Raw genomic sequence first — 24,607 nt, 5'->3', positions numbered from 1 at the left:
TGCTTGCACATTGTGAAGGGCAGCAAACCGCCATAGTATTTAGATTCTTCTGGAGCAATTTCAAAGAAAAATTTAACAGTTTTACTTTTAAATGTTCAATCAGGTTGAAAATTTCACTCTATTCAACTCTGTAAGCTTTAAATGAAATGTTATTTCTCCACTGAAAAACATCCAAGGTAATAGGTAGATTTCCAAAGCTTTTAATTTAATTTAGATAATAAACAAAAATAAAACTCTGAAGAAACCTGCTCTATAGTATTTCTTTTTAATTTTTAAAACAATCCATCAAGGATTCAAGGTTTTTTTTTAATATAGTTCATCATTTTCCTGCTCATTTTAAAATTATTTTCTATCATATTTCAGGTTTCCATATTGATGTTGGTTTGTTTCTGGACTCAACAGTTTTAATTGGTCTACATGTACATTTCTATATCAAAAATATGCTGGTTTATTTTTACAGCCTTGATACTTAATAGGCCAAATTCTCTTTCTTTATTTTCCTTTATTTTTTTATTTCTTCATGCCTATAAGTATTCAAATTGATCTGTAAAGTTATATGAAAGATAGCTTTCTTAAAATTTTGACTGAATTTTATTTTTTAAAATTTTTTAAAGATTTTATTTGTTTATTTGAGAGAGAGAGACAGAGATAGGAAGAAAGAGGAGAGAGAGAAACAGCCCGATATGGGGCTTGATCCCAGGACCCTGGGATCAGGACCTCAGCCAAAGGCAGATGCATATCCAACTCAGCCACCTAGGCACCCTTGACTGAATTTTAAATATCTTTTGGAAAAAATTTAACTCTGCGGATTAAAAGGTTGTTCCCTCCATGTACATAATTTACCTCTCTCTTTAATTAGTTTTCTTTTATATCTTTAAATAACATTTCATAGTTTTCTCCACAGTGTTCATTCAGTCTTCAAAATCTTAGCGTTTGCTTGCTATTGTGATGAAGGTTTTCAAAATATTAATATTGCCTTATTGGTTGTTCTTGATTTTTGCAATGTTGATTTTTGTTTACTGCTGTACATTCCGCTATCTTACTTAACTGGTTATTTTGAATTATTTTTATTTCTATAGGTTCTCTTGGGATTTCTCTATAGAAAATCATATTATTTGGAAAGAGCATTTAATTATTTTTTCCATTCTTAGGCATATCTTTTGTTCTTTTCTTTTTATTCTGTCAGACTTCAATTTATTGTATGATACTGGAGTGGCAAAATACACACGGGACTATTTTGTAACTAAGTTTTAATGGAACACAACCATGTGCATTCATTTACATATTGTGTAGAGCTGGACTATGGTAATTGGAAAGGAAACCCTTTCAAAAACCCCAAACTTGAGAATTCTGAAGAGATGTGACAAGTAGAAGCAGGGTAGCAGGACCAACCTTCTATATTGCCACACTAAAGCAAAATTTCCTGACTAATCCCCATTCCCACTTTCTTTGGTTCATTTACATTCAGAAACATGGAAAGATCTTGGCTCTGACCACATCCATCGGACTAGAATGTGGATGGCTGAATATTTGTCAATCTACAAAGCCAAAAGTAATTTCACTGAGTTGAATAAAAACTTGATTCTAAGATTGAAAAAGCTAAACTAACTTAAGGACCACAGTGATTAAAACAAAACAACCATAATAACACATCCATGGAATTTCTGAAAGTCACTGATACAAAAAAAAAGAACTCATAAAATTCCCAAAGAGATAAAATAACATTTAAGAAAAGGAGATTCAGATTCACAATCTTTTCATGTACAAGAACAAGAAATTAGTGTTATAATAAAATAAAGCATCATATACAGAAAGCAGAAATAGATTAAATGCTGTGATTCTAATTCCAAGATACTTTTATGTTTGAGAAAGAGGGAAATGTATTTCCAGGCATTTAAAAAACAAGAGTTATTATTACTGTTATAGCACTCTAAGTACATTAACAAAATAAAACAATACTGTTTATTTAAACAAAAGAGTATCCTTAAAAATTAAAGAGAAAATACTGAATTCCTTCTTTTTGAATTTGGAAAAGATTAAGGGCCACTGATAGCATCACTTATTTTGAGTACTATTTTAGAAGTTTGAGTAATAAAGTAAGGCAATAAAAAGAAAGAAAGGAAGAAAAACACAAAACTGCCACTATTAGTGGATGATGTAATTGTGTGTCAAGATCATCCAGGGATTAAATTGTTAGAATATATTATTTGAATGAATAAGAAACTATTACAACTTTATTAGATGGAATGTCAGTAAGACATTGACTAATTGCAATTCTATCAACCAGTAATAAAGAATTAATAAATAATTTTAAAGCTACTATTCACAATAGCAACAAATTAAATACCTCAGAATAAATATAATAAAAGACGTAAAAGATATTTATGAAGTAAGCCAAAATATAATATTGGCATTAACTTAAAAAGGCATAAATAAACAAAAAAATATCATGTTTACATGGATTAGGAGACTCAAAAAAGATGTTAATTCTTTTCACCTTCATTTCATATTAAATTAAATCAATTAAATTCTGAATAGGTATTTGTGAAAAGAATTGACTAACTAATTCTGAGCTTGCAGAGAGAAATGAAAGGGGTAGGAATAGACGAACCCTCTTGAAAAGAAGAGAAACATAGGGGCTGTACCTATATCATATCAAATTTATTTCAAAAGCTATATTTAGGACTTCTGCCAAAATGATCCCATTCTTCCTCCATCCTCTCCCTTCTAACTAAAGGACCCTGGAGATAGCACAGTTAACAAGCAGGAAAATCTCTGAAATGTGGACAGAAAGAGGAGGACTGCCCAGGGATCTCCAAATTGGAGGAATGTCCCTGTTCCCAGACATCCCAATCAGGGTGCTGACGAAGCCTCCACCCTGGAACCTCCAGGAATGGAACAGAAGAGCCTCCATAAAGCCTATTCCCTGAACCAAAGGATGGCTTGACAAAAAAAAGCATGTTTTTGGCAATGCCAGCCCACCTTCAGTAAAATATCAGTGAAAAAATCCCCCCACCAGGGTTTCAGAGGAAGCCCCATGGGAACTTGGCCTTGCACCTACACACCTCACTCTCCAGCCTGTCCTACAGAGGCAGGCAGCAGTGCTCAGAACCCTGCAGAATGCTGCCAGCAGGCTGAGTAGGGAGCTGGTCTCCCAGCTCCCAAAAATGGAAACAAGATATACACCAACTTCTCCCCCGGGACAGCGTTAGTGAGGCTGGCAAGGAGCTGATTTTTCACCACTTTTCCTTTCTGCCCACTGCCATGTCAGCCAACTCCTCCGGGTAAGTGAGCCTTTGCATCCACCTGCTATCAGCAAGGCTGAACAAGGTGGGACAAGTCAGGGCTAGAAAGCACTCCTGTCCCCCTCCAATCCCACCCCTGGTTTCACTGAGACTCAGGGGAACCTGAACCTCCACATGCAGCTGACAGCAACAAGACTGAAGAAAGCAGTACAAAAAACAAGGAGAACTACTACTCTACCCTTTCCTCCAGGCCTTGATGGTAGTGGGTCTAAGGAGGAAGCTCAGCCCCCAACCCAACCTAGCATCAATCAGGCAGAATGAGGCAGAAAAATGTGGACTAGTCAACACTCAGTTCCCAGCCTTCCCTGGTGTCTGTAGAGGCCAGTGAAGAGCTGCATCCCTACCTCCCACATGCATCACTGAGGCAAGGTGGTCGAGGAAGCACTTGGCACTCTGGACTTGCCCACTTCTCCTTGGGAGTGGGTCGGGCCCAGCAGGTAGCTATCAGTAAGTAGCTTCTGGTACCTCATTACAATTAATCAGTGTGAGTGAGCTCCCTGCTATCACCCTCCCTGGTGACATTTGAACCCAGCAAAGCTGACCTTACAACCTCACTTGGAGGCACACAGATGGGAGCAAGTCATTGCCTCACATTTGAGGTGGTGTTGGGGACCTAGAGAGAAGCTCACAGATGCATACTCCCATCCTTCATGCTTCACCTCAGCAGAGATTCCTGCTAAAACAAAAATTTTATATAGGATCCAGAGTCTCATAAAATAATATCCCAAATGTCCAAGAGACAATTAAAACTCACTCATCATATCAAGAACCAGAAAATTACTAAAACAATGAGAAAAATACAATCAATGGATGCCAACATCAAGATATATTAAATATTGGGATTATCTGAAATGGATTTTAAAGCAACCATCATAATAGTGTCTTACTTCGTAATTATGAATTCTCTTGAAACAAATGAATAATTGGACAATATTAAGAAAGAAATACAAGTTATTACAAAAAAATGGTAGTTACAGAACTAAAAATACGATGCCCAAAATAAAGTATTCACTGGATAATCTCAACAGTGGAAGAGAGATGGCAGAAGATATATTCAGTGAACTTAGGACAGATAGTTAGAATGTATTCAATCTGCATTTAAAAAAAAAAAGACTAAAAGTTAACAAAGTCTCAGAGACATATGGGACACTATCAAAAGTGCTAACATTTATGTCATTAAATACCCAAAGGAAAGGAGAGATTGGGGTTGACAAGACATTGGATGCATAATGGTTGAATTCTCCTCAAATTGGTCAAAGCTACAGACTGAAGAAGTTGAGTGAAACCTAAATAAAGCAACTCCAAAGAAAACCATACCATACCATGTCATAATTAAACTCATGAAAATTAAAGAAGAAGAAACAATCTTGAAAGTGGCCAAAGAGAAATGATGTGTCATTGAGTGGAGCATGGCTATTTTCATGACAGCAATCTCTCACCTGAAACAGTCAAGGCCAGAAGGAACTGGCACAGCATGTTCAGGTAAAGAAAGGCTAGAATTGTTAACCGAGAATTCTGTACCTGATGAAAGTGTCTTTAGGAATCAAGAGAAGGGGCACCTGGATGGCTTAGTCGTTAAGCATCTGCCTTCGGCTCAGGTCATGATCCCAGGATCCTGGGATCGGGTCCCGCATTGGGGTCCTTGCTTAGTGGGGAGCCTGCTTCTCCCTCTCTCTCTGCTGCTCCCCCTACTTATGCTCTCTCTCACTATCTCTCTCTGTCGAATAAATAAATAAAATCTTAAAAAAAAGAATCAAGAGGAAATGAACACATATTCAGAAGAAGGTAAGGTTAGATTTGTTGCTAGTAAACCTACCTTCAAAGAATGACTAAAGAAACTTCTCCAAAGAGAAAGGAAATAACAAGAAAGCCTGGAATATCAGAAAGGGGAAAAAAAAAAAGAATACTGAAATGAATAAAAATAGGGATAATTTTAATATACTATGCTTATTTTCAGAAGTTTCTTAAATCATTTTTGGTGAATTAAAAAAATTATAATACCATGTGATGTGATGCTTAATATATTTAGAAGAAAAACAATTACATTTAGAAAGTGGGGAGGGTAAAGGGACCTACACTTGATTCAAACTACTAAAACATCAATACAAGTAGAGTGTGATAAGTGATATAGAAGTAATTTAATACGTACAGTAACCACTAAAGAAAAAAAAAACTATAGGAAGTGATTTACCCAAAAAGCACTGTAAGTAAATCAGGACAGAATCCTAAAAAAAATAAAAAAATCATTTAAAAAAGATCACCTAACCCACACAGAGGTAAGAAAGGAGAAGCAGAGAAATGAGAAACAAAAGAAACAACATAAAACAACTAATAAAATGGCAGTAAAGTACTAACATATCAATAATTAATGTAATTTTTAAAAATCAACAATTAAAAGATAAATTGGCAGAGGGGATGAAACAATTAAACTTGGTCCAACAATATGTTTTCTACAAGAAACTCACGTCAAAAACAATGGTATAGATAAACTGAATGTAGAAGGATGAAAACATATTCCACACAAACATTAATTTAAGAATAAATGGCAACATTAACATCATGGAAAACAGACCTCAGAATGCAGAAAATGATTAGCGACAGAGGCGCATTATGTAATGATAGTCCAGCAGAAGGATATAACAATCCTAAATGTGTACACACTAAACAAAAGAAACTTGAAAAACGTAAAGCCAAAGCCAATGGAGCTGAAAAGAGAAATAGACAAACTTACCATTTATAGTGGCCGACACGAACATGCCACTCTCAGCAAGTGATGGAAATACTAGACAAAAATGTAGCAAGAACAGAGAACTGAACAACACCACTGATCAATAAGATGTCATTGATAAATGAGAACATAAACCCTAAAAGAGAAGAATATACATTTTTTCAAACATCCTTGGACACTTTACCAAGAGGAGCATATCCTGTGCCAGAGGCGAACCTCAAAGAATTTAAGGGAATAAAAATCATACAGGATGGGTCTTTTTGCCAAAATGGAATCAAACTAGTAATTGTTAACAGAAAGAGGACAAGAAAATCTTCAAAAACTTAGAAATTAATAATAGTCCTTTCTAAATAGTCCATCTATCAGAGAAGAAATAGAAAAATACAAAAAACCGAATGTAAGTCAAAATGGAACATAAAGTATATTGAATGCAGCTAAAGCAGTACTGAGAGGGAAATTTATGCCACCAAATGCAGGTATTAGAAAACAAATTATTTTAATTCCTACCTAAATACAGTAAAAAGTAAAAAGAAAAAGTAAAAAGTAAGTAAAGTAAAAAGAAAGTAAAAAGAAAAAGAACTACTTAACCCCAAAGTAAGCAGAGGACTGAATAAAATTGCAAAAATCAATGATATCTATAACTGATAAAGAATATAAGAAAATCAATGAAACAAAAAACAGGATCTTTGAATATAAAAAAAAATTACCCTTTAGCAAGAGTAACAAAAATAAAAAGAAGAAAAAAATCATAAAGATCTGGAATGAAACAGGGATTACCCACTATCTTGCAGCCATAATAAAGTTAATATGTGAACAACTTTACACTCATAAATTTGGCATGATATATACTATATATACGGATCAATTTCATGAAAAAATTACCAAAACACAACTAAAGTGGACTAGACAACCTGAATAGTCCTATAACCTTTACAGAATTAAATTTGCAAGTAAGAACTCCCCCCCAAAAAATATCTAGGCCAAGATGACCTCACTTAGAATGTAACTAAACATTTAAAGTTTAACGTCAGGGCACCTGGGTGGCTCAGTCATTAAACGTCTGCCTTCGGCTCAGGTCATGATCCTGGGGTCCTGGGATCAAGCCCCACATCGTGGTTCCTGCTCAGCAGGGAGCCTGCTTCTCCCTCTCCTCTGCCGCTCTCCCTGCGTTTACTCTCTCTCTCTTTCTCAAATAAATAAAATCTTTAAAAAAATAATAATAAAGTTTAATGTCAATTTTACACAATGTTTTCCACAGAGTAGGAAACATTTCAAACTCATTTTATAAGGCTGATATTAAAAAAAAGTGCAAAAAATACCCAAAAACGAAACAATATCTCTCAGGAACCTAAACATAAAATTCCTTAAAATTCTAGCAAATCAAATCCAGCAATGAATGAAGATCATTTTACACAATAACCGATGAGTTTTTGTCTAGGGATGCAAGAATGGTTGGCAATTTGAAAGTTAATCAATCTAATCCAATATGTCAATGAGCTTAAAAAACACTAGATTCTACAAATTGATGCAGAAAAACTTTTGACAAAAATCCAAGATCCATCCACCAAAAAAAAAATTCTCAGTAACACAGGAAGAGTTAGCATTTCATCAACTTAATAAAGAACATTTACAAAAAAAAGTAAAGAAAAAATAAAAAATCTAGCACTAATATCATGATTAACGGTAAAGGACAGTACTGACAACAAAAGACTTAGGAGTAGATCTGTTTACTGTATTGTGAAAACGGTCTCGGTACTTGAGGGAAACATGATATATTTTGAGACCAGCATACGGAAGTGTTGAGACAAATGACAAAATATATTTTAAACTCAGTCTTGATTTAAGGAAAAGGCTATAAATTATTGGCTGGAATGCTTTCAGCATGAACTCAGATTCTATAGAACATAAAGCATGAAAGAGCATAAAAGATGTTTCAGTTCAATAAGCACATACCCAATTTTTTTTATTATGTTATGTTAACCACCATACATTACATCATTAGTTTTTGATGTTGTGTTCCATGATTCATTGTTTGTGCATAACACCTAGGGCTCCATGCAGAACATGCCCTCCTTAATACCCATCACCAGGCTAACCCAACGCTCCACACCCCTCCTCTCTAGAACCCTCAGTTTGTTTTTCAGAGTCCATAGTCTCTCATGGTTCGTCTCCCCCTCTGATTTCCCCCCTTCATTCTTCCCCTCCTGTTATCTTCTTCTTCTTCTTTTTTTTTTAACATATAATGTATTATTTGTTTCAGAGGTACAGGTCTGTGATTCAACAGTCTTGCACAATTCACAGCACTCACCATAGCCCATACCCTCCCTAATGTCTATCACCCAGACAACCCATCCCTCCCAACCCCCACTACTCTAGTGACCCTCAGTTTGTTTCCTGAGATTAAGAATTCCTCATATCAGTGAGGTCATATGATACATGTCTTTCTCTGATTGACTTATTTCGCTCAGCATAACACCCTCCATTTCCATCCATGTCATTGCAAAAGGCAAGATCTCATTCCTTTTGATAGCTGCATAATATTCTATTGTATATATATATACACCACTTCTTTGTCCATTCATCTGTCGAGGGACATCTTGGCTCTTTCCAAAGTTTGGCTATTGTGGACATTGCTGCTATAAACATCGGGATGCACGTACCCCTTCGGATCCTTACATTTGTATCTTTGGGGTAAATACCCACTAGTGCAATTGCTGGATCATATGGTAGCTCTCTTTTCAACTGTTTGAGGAACCTCCATACTGTTTTCCAGAGTGGCTGCACGAGCTTGCATTCCCACCAACAGTGGAGGAGGGTTCCCCTTTCTCCGCATCCCCGCCAACATCTGTCGTTTCCTGACTTGTTAATTTTAGCCATTCTGACGGGTGTGAGGTGGTCTCTCATTGAGGTTTTGATTTGGATTTCCCTGATGCCGAGCGACGTGGAGCACTTTTTCATGTATCTGTTGGCGGTTTGGATGTCTTCTTTGGAAAAATGTCTGTTCATGTCTTCTGCCCATTTCTTGATTGGATTATTTGCTCTTTGGGTGTTGAGTTTGATAAGTTCTTTATAGATTTTGGATACTAGCCCTTTGTCTGATATGTCATTTGCAAATATCTTCTCCCATTCTGTCAGTTGTCTTTTGGCTTTGTGGACTGTTTCTTTTGCTGTGCACAAGCTTTTTATCTTAATGAAATCCCAATAGTTCATTTTTGCCCTTGCTTCCCTTGCCTTTGGCGATGTTTCTAGGAAGAAGTTGCTGAGGCTGAGGTCGAAGAGGTTGCTGCCTGTGTTCTCCTTTAGGATGTTGATGGACTCCTGTCTCACGTTTAGGTCTTTCAAACATTTGGAGTCTGTTTTGGTGTGTGGTGTAAGGAAATGGTCCAGTTTCATTCTTGTGCATGTGGCTTTGCAATTCTCCCAACACCATTTGTTGAAGAGATGCATACCTAAATTTTAACTATAAAACTCCAAGGACTTTTTGTTTATTCGTGTACCCTAGTTTTCTTCTGAGACAAGTTCAATTGACTCCAAGACTTGAAGCCATTCTCTGTAAAGAGGAATGACAATGCTTACAATTATTGAAACTATGTAGAACCAGTAGGTTATTCCATCTTAGCTCAGCCCCCATTCAATGCCACCACATCAACAAGGAAACCCAGGACGTACAAAACAGCTCAACAGAACTTTACTCGGGTTAGGACTTTTAGTGCTAGATTTACAAATAATCACTAGATTTGTAGTTTGGACTTCAAAAAACTCTAGAGAACCCATTTCACAAACATCGCCATGGGAATCAATCTGGTTTTAAGCAAATAATCCAGAATGATAACCTCCCAAAGTGGAGCATTTTAATGAAACAAATGTTATATGTCTATTTCTATTCAGAGAATAATATATATATATTTTACCATATATATATATACCATATATATGCACATATCACTAGTATGATAGAGGATATTACATGGACTCATAAGAAAAAGAATATAAATTTTTTTCTCCCTTTGTTCCATTCAGGGATGTTCTGCAAGAAGCAGTTGTTCTTTGACTCTGGACAAATTCTTATGTGGTCAATAACAAGGACCTCTAGTCCCTGTTGAATTGGCTTCTCAATGCTGACATTTGCAAGTGCTTCTTCTCTGGATACTGAAGGAGCCATAAAGTCGCAGTAAACATAAGGGTCTGGAATAAATTTTTTATAAACTCAGCACTTTACTAGAGCATGTTACATAAGCAAGACCAAACGGCATAAATGAACTACCACTTAAAATAGTACTTATGTGGTGATGGTTACATAACTATGAAGATGTTAAAACACAGAACTATGTGTGCAAAAAGTGTGAATTTTACTGTATGCATGTTATACCTCAATAAACCTGACTTCAAAGAAATAACATTTAGTCCAATTTGCATTTTTTTTTATTAGAGAGACAGGAAAAGGGAGAGCGAGAGAGAATCTTAAGCAGGTTCCATGCCTAGCATGGAGCCCCACGCAGGGCTCGATTCCATTACCCCGAGATCATGACCTGAGCCGAAATCAAGAGTCAGTCACTTATCTGACTGAGCCATGCAGGCACCCCCCAATTTGCATTTATACATTCTCTGTATACTTACAGAGTTGTGGACTGCTTCACACACCAGATTTTACGCCCCATGAGAGAAGAGACTATTTTCATTTTGTTCATTAATGTGTACCCCATAGCTCACAGAGTTTTGGCATATAATATGCCCAGGGGAAGGTCATCAGGAAGACATGACTGCAGGGTGACCCATGAGCTGGAACCTAGCAATCAGAGGTTCCCCAAGCCCTCCCCTGGCCTTGGAATGTGCATCTCACTTGCCTTCCCTGCTCTCAGAGGCTGCTCCAAGGACACAGCCTTGAGATAGTGATGTTGTGTTGAAACCATCTGGTTGGTATAAATCACTGGGACCCGTTCAGGCTGTTAAAGAAACTTTTAAGTTTTGGGTGTGGGGACAGAGACCTCCTCATCTTGCAGCACCCAAGAAAAGCTTGCATGTAAGTTCCCTTGCTCATTACACTGTCCATCTGCCCATTTGTGGCCTCTTTCTTCCATCTCTCCCTGCCCTCCACACAGGGAGCTAGTTTCAGATCTCACTCAGGAAGCTCCTGAGGGGGCAAAACCATTGGTGAACCAGCCAGAGGACCAAAGAAATGGGCCTTCTGAAAGAGAGACCATGTGAGGACAGAGATGCTTCCAAAATGCCAGCTGCTTTAATACACTTGCTTGAGGAACTGTGCAAAATGCACTTTGGCAGAGAAGGAAGCACATGGCCCAGTGGGCTGGCTCCTAGTGTGGGTAGTTCAGTTGGCCACTGATGCCCAAATGGCAGCTAAAGCCCAAGTTAGGAGTTGGAAGAACAGCTGAGGTTAGAAAAAGATGTGCGGGTGTCCACTGCTCTGTTAGTCTCGGGGCTGGCAGACAGGTGGTGGAGAGCAGGATAATCATTTGGAGACCTTAGTGTGCCCTTCTGCTGATAGGGCACAGGATGCCGTGCATGAAAATCTGAGTGCTCGTGACCAAGCCTGAATGGGATGCTAGGAGATGAAGGCCCTGGGAAAGCAAGGACCCTGAGCGGGAGGGTGTGGTGATGGACAGTGAAGGGGACAGAATACTTTAACCACCTGACCCCTAAAACAATGGAAAGCAAAAGCAGCCCCAGTTCAGGGAACACTCATGATGAGAGAATGTACTCCTGCTGAGTTCACTGACACAGCTGCCAAATTCTAGCAAAAGGCCAGGGAGAGCATCCAGGTGTGGACAGTGCTGCTATGGGATTTGGGAATGATGCCATTTCTCTGACCAGGCAGGAGGTGGAGAAAAGGCAATGTCACCACCTGCCCGGCCCTTCAGCAGCACCTGCATTACACTGGGACAGGGGGATGTTCAAGCTACGCACTCCCTTAAAGATTGGATTTTTCTAGCCTGTAGGAAGGAAGGCTTGGCCCAATGAGGGGGAACTTGCTGGACATGTAGGACCCTGGAAATTGATAAGAGGGGTATAACAAATTCTTAGAGAGTTGGGGATGAGATAGGTTCCTGTCTTTGAAGGCCCTGATGAAGCCACATTCACTGCAGGGATGAAAGCAAAGATTCTCCAGTCTGTCCCAGCACCTGATGTGGAACAGATACCATGCTGGAGCCCAGTGGTGGGACAGGGCATTTACAATGTTGGGCAATCCATTGTTGATGTGGGGGAAACTGACAAATCCCTGTTCCGAGCTGAAACATAGAGGAAACTCAGAAAGCAAAACAAATTCCCTAATCAGGTGTAAAGGGTCCTGTAAAAATAACCCAGGTAGTTTGACCTCATTGCTGCTGAGACCCACTTGAGTAGGTAGACTGACAACCATATGCTGTGTTGGTTGGCCTGTGAAAAGCCTAAAGTCTGAACAGCAGTTCAGACCTACCCTATCTGCCCCTACCATTCCTGCCTGCTCAAGCAGAGTCTGAGGAATACAGAACATTAGGAATGGGTGCTTCCCACACCCTGGGGGTAGGAGCCAGGCCAAGACCGCCTTCAGGCGAGGCCCATTGGAGCCAGTTGGAGGCCTCCTGTTGAGCTCACTATTCTCTGGTCCTCCAGAAATGAACAAAAGTCGGCAGCTCTGGTGGATACTGGAGCTGAATGTACTTGGTACATGGTAGCCCCCAGAAGTTTTCTGATCCCCTCGGCACCATCAATGATTATATGGGGGCAAGCAGTTATCATCAGGAAGGTCCTTTGACACTGCAAATTGGGTGTTCTCCCCTTTGAGGTTATAAAGCTTTTATCTCTCCAATACCAGAGAACATATCGGGCATGGATATCCTACAAGGTCAAATTTTGCAAACCTCTATCGGTAAAGTCTGCCTCCATGTTAGAGTAATCAAACCAGTACTGAGGGGAAACACCAGCTGGCAATAAGTAAGATTGGCCCCATCCCCGTGAAGTGTTGTAATGTCACACAATATAAATTGCTGGCATGGGGCATGAAGAGATAGGAGAAACCAAGAACTTCATTGTTCTTGGGCAGGTACACCTTGCCCATAGTGCATTCAACAGCACAGTATGGCCAGTGGTGGGGAAAAAAATGGCTCATCATAGATGACTATGAGCTACTGAGGTACCCTCATCCATATGTCTATGCCCAACATGGCCACCATCTTAGATAACTTGGCCATGGTCCTAGGAGGATATCCTAGTGGGCTGTACTTAGCAAATGACTTTTTCGGTATATCTCTGGGCATTGAGTCACACACCAAATTTGCATACGACAATCTGCAAACTGTATTTGTTGGATAAATGGATATATGAATTAGAACTTACTGCTTGGCAGTAAATAACATTATAGCAGTGGTAGAAATTTTATAAAGAAAAACAATTCCTTACAGCCTCAGCTTCCCTGTTTGTCTTTCTACTGTTTTGTCATACACAAACATAGCAGAAAATCAGGGTATTTCAACAATTCTGTACTTGAGGAGGTATATTCTGACCTACAATCAGAACCAACAGAAGAGGTCAGTGACATTTGCTAATCCAACATCAGAAACTATTTTGGAATAAGCCTGTAGCTGAGAGGGAGAAGATTGAAAATAAAAATCTGAGTTGACTGTTCAATTGTCCACTGCACTAGGACCAGCAGGCTGGCTGGTGTATTCCAGTAGGAAGAAGTAAGCAGATTCACTCATTCTATGGTATTACTTATTTCAGCTCATTCAGAATGACGCTATTTCTTCATGCTGAATAATAATAAAAATACACTGGAGGAAATACAGGAAAGTCAAGAATCTATTATAGTACTCTCTATCAGATTTAAGTCATATCTCACCTCTCTGGTGTGAGGCATTTCATGTTGGTTGACTTTAATATGTGCTATAAATAGTCATTAACATCATTACCTGTACAGAGGGATAAAAAAGTCAAAGAGATTATAATTCTTACAAGGAGAAAGTTACGAGTTTCTTGCCTTGGGGCTGAGAAAACAATCACTTGTATGGCATATTAAAACCTTCCCACTACTCAGAGGAAGTGTAGGCATCAAGCAGTAAATGACACATACAAAATCCAACAAACTGCATCAGAATTTTCAGATACAGATCACTTCACAGAGGATTAACATCCTGCATATAACATATATCTAAAATATTACAAAACAAAAGAGTGCAAGACTAAATGCTTTTCCTCTAAGATCAGAAACACAATAAGAATGTCCACCCTCAACAGCCTTCTTCAACATAATGCTGGAAGTTTTAGCCACTTCAATAAGGCAAGATAAAGAAAGAAGTGACAGAAATTAGAAAAGAAGATATAAAGGTCATCTCTATTTTCTCTATTTGCAGATGACATAATTGCATAAGCAGAAAATTTCAAAGCATCCGAGTAAGTCTGTTAAGGCTGCTAAAACAAAATACGACAGACCAGGTGGCTTAAACAAGAGAAAATTATTTCCCCTTGATTTGGGAAGCTGGAAGTCCCGGATCCAGGTCTCAAGAGGGTTAGTTTCTCCTGAGGCCTTTTTCCTGGTCCTGCAGATGCCTGTTTCCTCTCTGTGTCTTCACATGGTCTTATTCTTTATATGCCTGTGTTCTCATTTCTTCCTATGAGGACACCGGTCATATTGGATTAGCACCCATCTGAATGACCTCATTTTCCCTTAATTACCTTTTTAAAACCCCTGTCTTCAAATGCAGTAGTATTTTGAGGCACTGGGGGTTAGGACTTCAATATATGAGTTCTGGGGGTTGGGTCACTTTTAGCTCGTAACAGCATCTAAAATGAAAACTCCTGGAATGAATAAGTGTGTGTAATATGTTTACAATATTTATATATTAAAATAATTATATATTAAAATATATAATTTAATATATAATATTAATATATAATTAAAATATATATTAAAAATCAACAATCAACCACATTTGTGTATACTAACAGTGAACATATAGAAGCAAAAATTAAAATCACAATATTTTCTTTTCTTGTCTATATTTAGGTATAGTTGACACACAGTGTTACATGACATGCAGGTGTACAACAGAGTGATTCAACAAGTTTATATGCTATGTTTTGCTTACCACAGTGTAGATACTTTCTGTCACCATACAATGCTATTATAATGCCATAAAATCACAATACAATTTAAATCATTGTAAAGATTATGAAATACTTAAATATATACTTTACATGTAAAGAATCTGGAGGCAGAAAATTACAGAAAGTGGATGAAAGAAATGGAAAATATTAATAAATGCAGAGACATACTGTGTTCATGAATTGGTAGAATCAACATAAGAAAGATGGAAATTCTTCCTAAATTGGTGTGTAAGTTTAGAGCAACTTTCATTTAAAAGGGTTTTTTTGTGTAGACACAGATGATTATTGTAAGATTTGTATAGAAAGCGAAGTAGCTAGAATAGATAAAAACATTTTTTGAAAAATGCAAAGAAAGTGGAAGAAATCTCTCTACCTAATTTTAATAATTATTATAGAGTACAGTAATTTACACTGTGTATGATTGGAAGATGGATAGATTCCTAGGTCAATAGAATAGAATAAAGAAGCCAGAAGACTCACATAAAATGCCCAACTGATTTTGGACAAAGGGCAAAGGCAGGGGAAAGGACAGCATTTTCAACAAACGGTGCCTAACTAATTGGACAACCATGGGGGGAAAAATTGACCTATGACTCACACCTTATACAAAAATTAACTCAAAAATATGTCATGCACTGGATTCTCAATTTTATGTGTTAACTTGACTGGGTCATGGTGCCCAAATAGTTGGTCAGCTATTTTTTCTGGATATTAAGGAGTTTGGGAATGAACTTCATTTAAATTGGTGGACATCCAGAAAAGCATATTGCTTTCCATAATGTGGGTGGACCACATCCAATCAGTTGAAGACTTGAGTAGCACAAAAGACTGACCTCCTCAGAGCAAGAGGGAATTCTTTTTTTAACTAAGTTTTAAATATTAATTCCAGTATAGTTAATATACAGAGTTATATTAGTTTCAGGTGTGCAATATAGTGATTCAACACTCAGTGTTCATCAATGGAAGTGTACTCTTTAATGCCTATGACCTATTTCACCCATCTCTCCTCTCTGGTGACCATTTGTTTGTTTGTTCTCTACAGTTAAGAGTCTGGCTTTTGGATTTTCACTCTTTTTTTTTCCTTTGTTCATTTGTTTTGTTTCTTAAATTCCAAATATGAGTGAAATCATATGGTATTTGTCTTTCTCCTGCTAACTTATTTCACTTATTGTTGAAGGTTTATTGACCATATAATTGTGGGTTAATTTCTGGGCTTTCTATCTTGTTCCATGGATCTATTTCACTCATTATACTGTCTAGCTCCATTTGCTTCATTCCAAAAGAAAGATTTCCTTCTTTTTTATGGATGAATAATGCTGTAATAAGCATAGGGGTACATATGTCCTATCATATGGTCTTTGTCTTCCTCCGACTGTCTTATTTTGCTAGCATAATATACTCTAGCTCCAACCACATCATTGCAAATGGCAAGATTTAATTCTTTTTTATGGTGAATAATATTCCATTATATATATGTATATAGTGCTTCTTCTTTATCCATTCTTCAGTTGATGAACATTCTTTATCCATTCTTCAGTCGATGGACTCTTGAGCTATTTCCATAATTTGGCTATTGTAGATAATGCTGCTATAAACATAGGGGTGCATGTATCCCTTTGAATTAGTATTTTTGTATTCTTTGGGTAAATACCTGGCAGTGCAATTGCTGGGTCATAGGGTAGTTCTATTTTTAACTTTTTGTGGAAACTTCATACTCTGTTGAAGAGTGGATTCTTTGGATTGCATACCTACCAACAGTGCAAGAAGATTCCCTTTCTCCACATCCTAGCCAACACCTGTTGTTTCTTGTGTTGTTGATTTTAGCCGTTCTGACAGTGTGCGGTGATATCTCATTATGGTTTAAATTTGTATTTCCCTGATTGTTAGTGATGTTGAGCATCTTTTCATATGTCTGTTGGCCATCTGTATGTCTTTTTTGGAGAAAGGTCTACTCATGTCTTCTGCCCATTTTTAATTGGATTATATGTTTTTTGGGTGTTGAATTTATAAGTTCTTTATATAGTTTGGGTACTAACCCTATATCAGTTATGTCATTTGCAAATATCTTCTCCCATTATATAGGTTGCCTTTTAGTTTTGTTGATTGTTTCCTTTGCTGTGCAGAAGCTTTTTTTTTTTTTTTTATTTTGATGGAGTCCAGTAGTTTATTTTTGCTTTTATTTGCTTTGCTGGAGGAGAATATCTAGAAAAAAATGTTGCTACAGCTGATGTCAGAGAAATTACTACTTGTGCTTTCTTTTAGGGTTTTTATGGTTTCAGGTCTCACCTTTAGGTCCTTAATCCATTTTGAGTTTATGTTTGTGGGTGGTGTAAGAAAGTCACCCAGTTTCATTCCTTTGCATATTGCTGCCTAAATTTCTCAGCACCATTTGTTGAAAAGACTGTCTTTCTCCTATTGCATACTCTTGCCTCTTTTGTTGAAGGTTTATGACCATATAATTGTGGGTTAATTTCTGGGCTTTGTCTCTTGTTCCTTTGATCTATTTGTCTATTTTTGTGCCAGTACCATACTATTTTGATTAATACAGCTTTGCATAACTTGAGATCTGGAATTGTGATGCCTCCAGCTTTGTTTTTATTTTTCAAGATCATTTTGGCTATTTGGGGTCTTTTGTGTTTCCATACAAATTTTAGGATTATTTGTTCTACTTCTGTGAAAAAATGCTATTGGTATTTTGATAGGGATTGCATTAAATGTGTAGATTGCTTTGGGTGATGTGGACATTTTAACAATATTTATTATTCCAATGTATGAGCATGGAATGTCTTTCTGTTTGTGTCATCCTCAATTTCTTTCATCAGTGCTTTATCATTTTCAGAGTACAGGTCTCTCACTACCTTGGTTAAATTTATTCCTAAACATTTTATTATTTTTATTCAACTGTAAATGGGATTCCTTTCCTAATTTCTCTTCCTTTTGCTTTATTATTGGTGTATAGAAATGCAAGAGTTTTCTGTACATTGATTTTATATCCTGCAGCCTTACTAAATTCATTTATCAGTTCTAGTAGATTTTTGGTGGACTCTTTAGGATTTTCTCTATATAGTATCATATCATCTGCAAATAGTGATAGTTTTACTTCTTCCTTACTAATTTGGATGCTTTTATTTCTTTTTGATGTCTGATTGCTGTGGCTAGGACTTCCAGTACCATGTTGAATAAAAGTGGTGAGAGTGGACATCCTTCTCTTGTTCCTGACCATAGCAGAAAAGCTCTTCAGTTTTTCCCCACTAAGGATGACGTTAACTGTGGGCTTTTCATAGATGACCTTTATTATGGTGAGATATGTTCCCTCTAAACTTACTTTGTTGATGGTGTTTTTATCATGAATTGATTTTGTACTTTGTCAAATGCTTTTTCTGTGTCTAATGAAATGATCATTTTTTTTTATCTTTTCTGTTGTTGATGTGATGTGTCATGTTGTTTAATTGTGACTATTGAACCACCCTTGCATCCTTGCAATAAATCTTACTTGATCATGGTGAATGATTCTTCTTAATGTATTGTTGGATTCTGTTTGGTTATATTTTGTTGAGGATTTTCGTGTCTATATTCATCGGAGAAATTGGCCTGTAGTTCTCTTTTTTTGTTGTCTCTTTATCTGGTTTTGGTATCAGAGTAATACTGGTCTCAGAGAATGAATTTGGAAGTTTTTCTTCCTCTTCTAGTTTTTGGAATAGTTTGAGAAGAATAGGTATTAACTCTTCTTAAATGTTTGATAGAATTTACCTGTAAAGCCATCTGATTCTGGCCTTTTGTTTGTTGGGAGTTATCTGATTACTCATTCAATTTCATTGCTGGTAATCAATCAATGTGAATGTTATTATGCTTGATGGAGTAACTGAGTTCCCTAAGTCTATTCTCATTTTGCCTATTGTTTTTCTCTCACAGGCTCAACTTGATTATTTTATGTTACTTTGCCCTCCAGGTCTCTGATTCATTCTTCTGATTCCTCTAGTCTGCTATTTATCCCATCTAGTATATTTTTAATTTGATTTATTGTGTTCTTTATCTCTGATTTTTTTTATCTTTTGGTTGAGGTCTCACTGATGCCTTCCACTCTTTTATCAAGTCCAGTGAGTATCTTTATGATCATTAATTTAAATTCTCTATCAGGCATATTACTTTTCTCCATTTCACTTAGGTCTCTTGCTGTGCTATTGTCTGTGGGTCTTTCATTTGGGACATATTCCTCTGTCTCTTCCCTTTGTCTAACTCTCTGTCTATTTCTGTGTGTTAGGAAAGTCGGCTATGTCTCTGCTCCTGAAAGTAATCGCTTCATGAAGAAGTCCTGTAGTACCCTAAAGTTCAGTGTCCTCTGTTCACCAGAACCTGGCACTTCAGTGTGTCTCTTATGTATGATGCATGCACCCTGCTGTTATGTCTAAGCCACTTTTCCTTCAGTCCAGTCGTCTGCAATGGATCATTTTTCCTGTTGTGGACAATGTTTGGTCCTTGTCATGTTAGTTGACCAGTCTGAGGTTGCCTTGGACTTGTGTTAAGTCAGACCAGGCATTTGCCAGAGCAACAGTAGCACCAAATTGCAGGGTACTTTCCCTGTGTTGTCCCCTGAGAAGTTTCCATTGGTGGGCAGTGCCTGAAGTCAGACCAGTAGACTACCTCTGACCCACTGCTGATGCCTTTGTCTGATGGTTTGTGTGGTTATCTTTCCCTTTTTCTGGTGCAGGAGCCATTTTGGAACACTGGCCCCTGTTCAGGCTGCTTGCACACTGCCCAGCCTGTGGAACCACCCTGGTGCCATGGGCATCACCATGGATGCTTCCTTTTGGAAATGAACTTAATATCTATTAAGGCAGGAGCCATACATTTCACATGATGACTTTTGTTTTCTTTGGCATATATTCAACAGAAATATGCAAATGTGTACATCAAACTATATAGATAAAAATTTTATAGTAGCATTATTTTTATAATGCAAAACAAGGAAATGACCAAATTGTCCATCAATATATAATGCATGAAAAATTATATTTATACAACCCACTATAAAGCAATGGAAATGAATACTACTGTCTACAATGACAAAGAAAGTTGAGATATTATGTAGAGTGAAAGAAGATGGATACACCAGAGTATCCTGAATATTCCTAGTTTTATCATTTAAAAACAAAACTTTAAGGCAATGTATAATTATGAACATAAAAGTGATTAAGTTTTAAAGAAATAAATAACTTCTAAAAAAAGTAAATATAATAGTTGCCTTAATGGAACAAGAAGGTTATGATTACCGAAGTATATACATTGTGGTCTTATGATATGCTGGTAAATTCTATTTCTTGACCTGAGGAGTGATTATATGGGTCACTTAAAGTAATTCTTTAGGCTAGGTATTTTGTTTTATGCACTTTTCTTTATGAAGGACATATTTAAAAATTGCAAAGTTAAAAAGAATTGGCAAATAAAATTTGTAGTAAGCCATGTAATATAATCAATGGGACCAATGTTGTTTCTAAATCAAAATAAGTATGGATAATGCAGTAGCAAGGCCCTGTGCAATTATTTATTTATTTTTTAAGATTTTATTTATTTATTTGAGAGAGAGAGAATGAGAGATAGAGAGCACAAGAGGGAAGAGGGTCAGAGGGAGAAGCAGACTCCCCACTGAGCAGGGAGCCCGATGTGGGACTCGATCCCAGGACTCCAGGATCATGACCTGAGCCGAAGGCAGTCGCTTAACCAACTGAGCCACCCAAGCGCCCCCCTGTGCAATTATTTAAAAGAGATTTTTAAAATTAAAAAAGGCAAATATTTAAAAAAATAAAATTCTGTGACAAATCTAAGGTATATGATACATTTCCATGAACCTTTCAAAAAATAATCATATAATATAAACCATTTTTAAAACCTACACAAGATTACTCCATTTTTTCCCAAATAGCTGTATAATATTCCATTGTGTGCATGTACATGTGCGAGTGTGCAAGTATGTATGTAATTATTTATTAGTCTTCTATTGTGGGTTATTTTGGGGTTCTCTAATAGTCTATAGTATGTGACTTCAAATACATCTCTCTCTCTCTCTCTCTCTTTTTAATACAGCTTTTCATATTTGCCAGGGTCAAAATTCCTACATCACAGTAGAAGAGAATGTTGCTCTGCAAACCTACAGAATATACTGTGAGTCTGTATGTTGTTAAATCTAATACTCAGATTGTAAGTGAGGAAAAGAGAATAATACTATGGAATAAAAAAAAGCATCACAGGCGGCGCCCAGGTCTTTCAGTCATTACGCGTCTGCCTTCGGCTCAGGTCATGATCCCAGGGTCCTGGGATCGAGACCAGCATCAAGGTTCCTGCTCGGCTGGAAGCCTGCTTCTCCCTCTCCCACTCCCCCTGCTTGTGTTCCCTCTCTCACTGTGTCTCTCTCTATCAAATAAGCAAATAAAATCTTTAATAAAAAAAAGCATCACAGAACGATGTACACATTAAATAATTATCAATAACCAAAATATATGAACTATTATTACTTCCTAATGTAATCGTGACTTATAACTTTGTGAAATTTTTTAAAACATGTTTAGCAAATCTAACCTTTACATGAAAATTCAAGAGTATGTTTTATTGGAGTTAAGTTGTTTTAATAGTAAACAGCTCTGTCACTTTTTACTTGATGTTATGACACAAAAATGTGAAACATCCTGATGTAATAAATTCAAAGTATGGCCTAAATTTTACTTCTGAATTTTTTCTTGCACTTTTTCTTAGGTAAGTTTTGGAATTATTTGGGAGATTTTGAAATTTATATTGAGATTTTGATTGGAATTTCCCTTCACCAAGTGTTATTATTTCTTTAACTCTCTATGCAGGGTTGCAGCTGTTCTGCATCCAACTTTTTTATTATATTTGTCAGAGTTAAAACTGAAGTCTGTTAGAGACCTTTTCAATGTCGTCATTATGCCCTTCTCTACACTCCAATTCTCATTCCCAAGACTTATGCTTTCTTGTCTCTTTTTCTCTGAGTGTAGCCAGGATGGATAACCTCCTGTGGATGCCTTTCACATTCTCTTTCCAAGATAAATCTTAAGCTGGTCAACACTGTTGACGTTTTTCTCAACTGCATCCTGCCATGCAAATATTCCTTAAATAATCTGGTTTCTTTAGGGTGCTAGTTCCCTTTTGTCCAGCACTATTGATGAAATCTGCTTTATGATTTTGTGTTTGTTTACTATTTTATTTTGTGATCTTTGAGTGATTAGTCATTTCATCTTCATAAAAGTATACAAATAGAGGGGAAAGAAACTCTGCTTTGGTTTTAAAAAATGTTTATTCCTCTAATATAAAGGATGTAAGTGTAGGAAGGATTGTAAGTGCTCGGCTTAATGTCCAGTGACTGACACCTATTCAAAACCTTTGATGAAGCTCATGGGGTGCAGGCATCACCAAGTCCTCCTTTAGCTGCCTAGAAAACTTTGAAGCCATTCCCAGAAAGCTAACAGACCCACTTACAAATCATTTTCCTCACCAACCCCCTTAATAAGTATTAGAAACCTATTTCTCATGCCCAATATTTTTGGAGGATTTTTATTTTTGCATGTGAGAGGAGCAGGAAAGCAATTGAAAAGTGGATAGATACTGAAAAATGGTATTCTCCTAGGAGAGAGACTCAGGTTTATTTTGGGGGAGGTTTTTGGTTGGAACACACCCTAGTTTCTGTACTTATAGGTAGGAAACACTGGAGAATTGAAGAGAAACAACAACAAACAAAAACATGTTTGTCATGTTCACTTCTAAGTGGTGAGGATATGTCAAGCTGTTGCCTGAGATTTTATTTTGAGTTAAATGTGCCATACATTTATGAGAAATTTGCTCAGAGTTTATCAGTTGGCCATTACTTTGTTTTGTTGTTATGATTTTTTATCACTCCCTACCCCTGAATTTTAAAGAGTGTTTTAGTAGGAAACTGGGAAAAGATAAGCCAAGGACTTAGATACCATCTTAAATGGGTAGTTTATACTGATATTTTAGTGCAAAAGAAGCAAACATCAACACACAGAAGAATCCTTTGATTTTCTGGATTATTTTTAATAGTTTTAATACAATAAAAACTTGAACATATTTTATATATTACTCTATTAACTTGAAAAGATACTACAAGCATTTATAAAACCTCTAAAATAATTAAGTCAGTCATTATTTTTACTTCCCCAATAATTATAACATCTTTATTTCTCTTTTGTGCAAACAATTCAAAGTTAATTACATGGTTGTCCATCCTTAAATGCTATCATTATTATTATCTTTTTATTAATGTATGGCAAACTGCTGAGCTTAAAAGGAGTTGAATTATTACTGGAGCCATAGAGAATTGAACAGTTGGAAGTCATAAGCTAAATGACTATGGGGAAAAATAATGTCATGTGGCTTAATTAACTCATGTCACAAAATAGTGTATTTAGCTCCATTCTATACAGAGATAAATATCACGCAAATTTAAGTTTCTACAAGTCAGATTTCTAAGTAGAAAAGTTTGAAAATTCCTAGCTGGTGAGGAACAAAATGGATTTCAGAAACAAACATATTGCAGCAGCTGGGAAATTTACCTACAGACCAGTGCTGGCAAATAACAGTAAGACATTCATAGGATTTTGAAAGAAGGGGCACCTGGGTGGCTCAGTTGGTTAAGCGTCTGCCTTCGGCTCAGGTAAATGATCCTAGGGTCCTGGGATCGAGCCCCACATCGGGCTCCCTGCTCAGCAGGTAGCCTGCCTCTCCCTCTCCCACTCCCCCTGCTTGTGTTCCTTCTCTCGCTTTGTCTCTCTCTGTCAAATAAATAAACAAAATCTTTAAGAAAAAAAAAAGGTTTCTGAAAGAAGTGTATGGAAGTGTAAGAAAATAAAAAGGTTATAATGACATTTTTAAAATTAAAATGTAGTTCATTTTTTCAAAAAGGCATTTAGTTGAATATATATATATATAATTGTTTCAAACTTTTTATTTTGAGAAAATTATAGATTTGCATGCAGTTGTAAAAATTAATACAGAGTTGCCATGCACTATTTACCCCATTTCCTTCAAAGGTAACAATTTGCACAACTAAAGTATAATGTTGCAACCAGTGATTGATATTGATACGGAACATCCCTGTCACTGTAAGGATCCCTCATGTTGCCCATTTAGTCATACCGCCTCACTGTCTTCATCCCATCGCTTACCTTTGGAACTATTATTTTCTATGGTTTTGACATTTCAAGAATGTTATATAAATGGAATCATTCAGTGTGTGCTATTTTATGATTGGCTTTTTTCAGTCAGTGTAATTCTCTAGAGATTCATTGTGGTTGTTGTATATATTGGTAACTTATTACTTTTTATTACATTTCATTACATTGTATGAAAATCCAAGTGGGTTTAGCCATTCACCAATTAATGGACATTTGAATTGCTTCTAATTTTTTTTATTATTAGGAAAAGTAACTGCTTTGAAAATCTATGT

This window comes from Eumetopias jubatus, unplaced genomic scaffold, assembly GCF_037043125.1.
Source record: "Eumetopias jubatus isolate StellerSeaLion01/CBP00866 unplaced genomic scaffold, mEumJub1_p1.0 scaffold_14, whole genome shotgun sequence".
Taxonomy (NCBI): domain Eukaryota; kingdom Metazoa; phylum Chordata; class Mammalia; order Carnivora; family Otariidae; genus Eumetopias; species Eumetopias jubatus.
Note: the sequence above shows the minus strand (reverse complement) of the source record.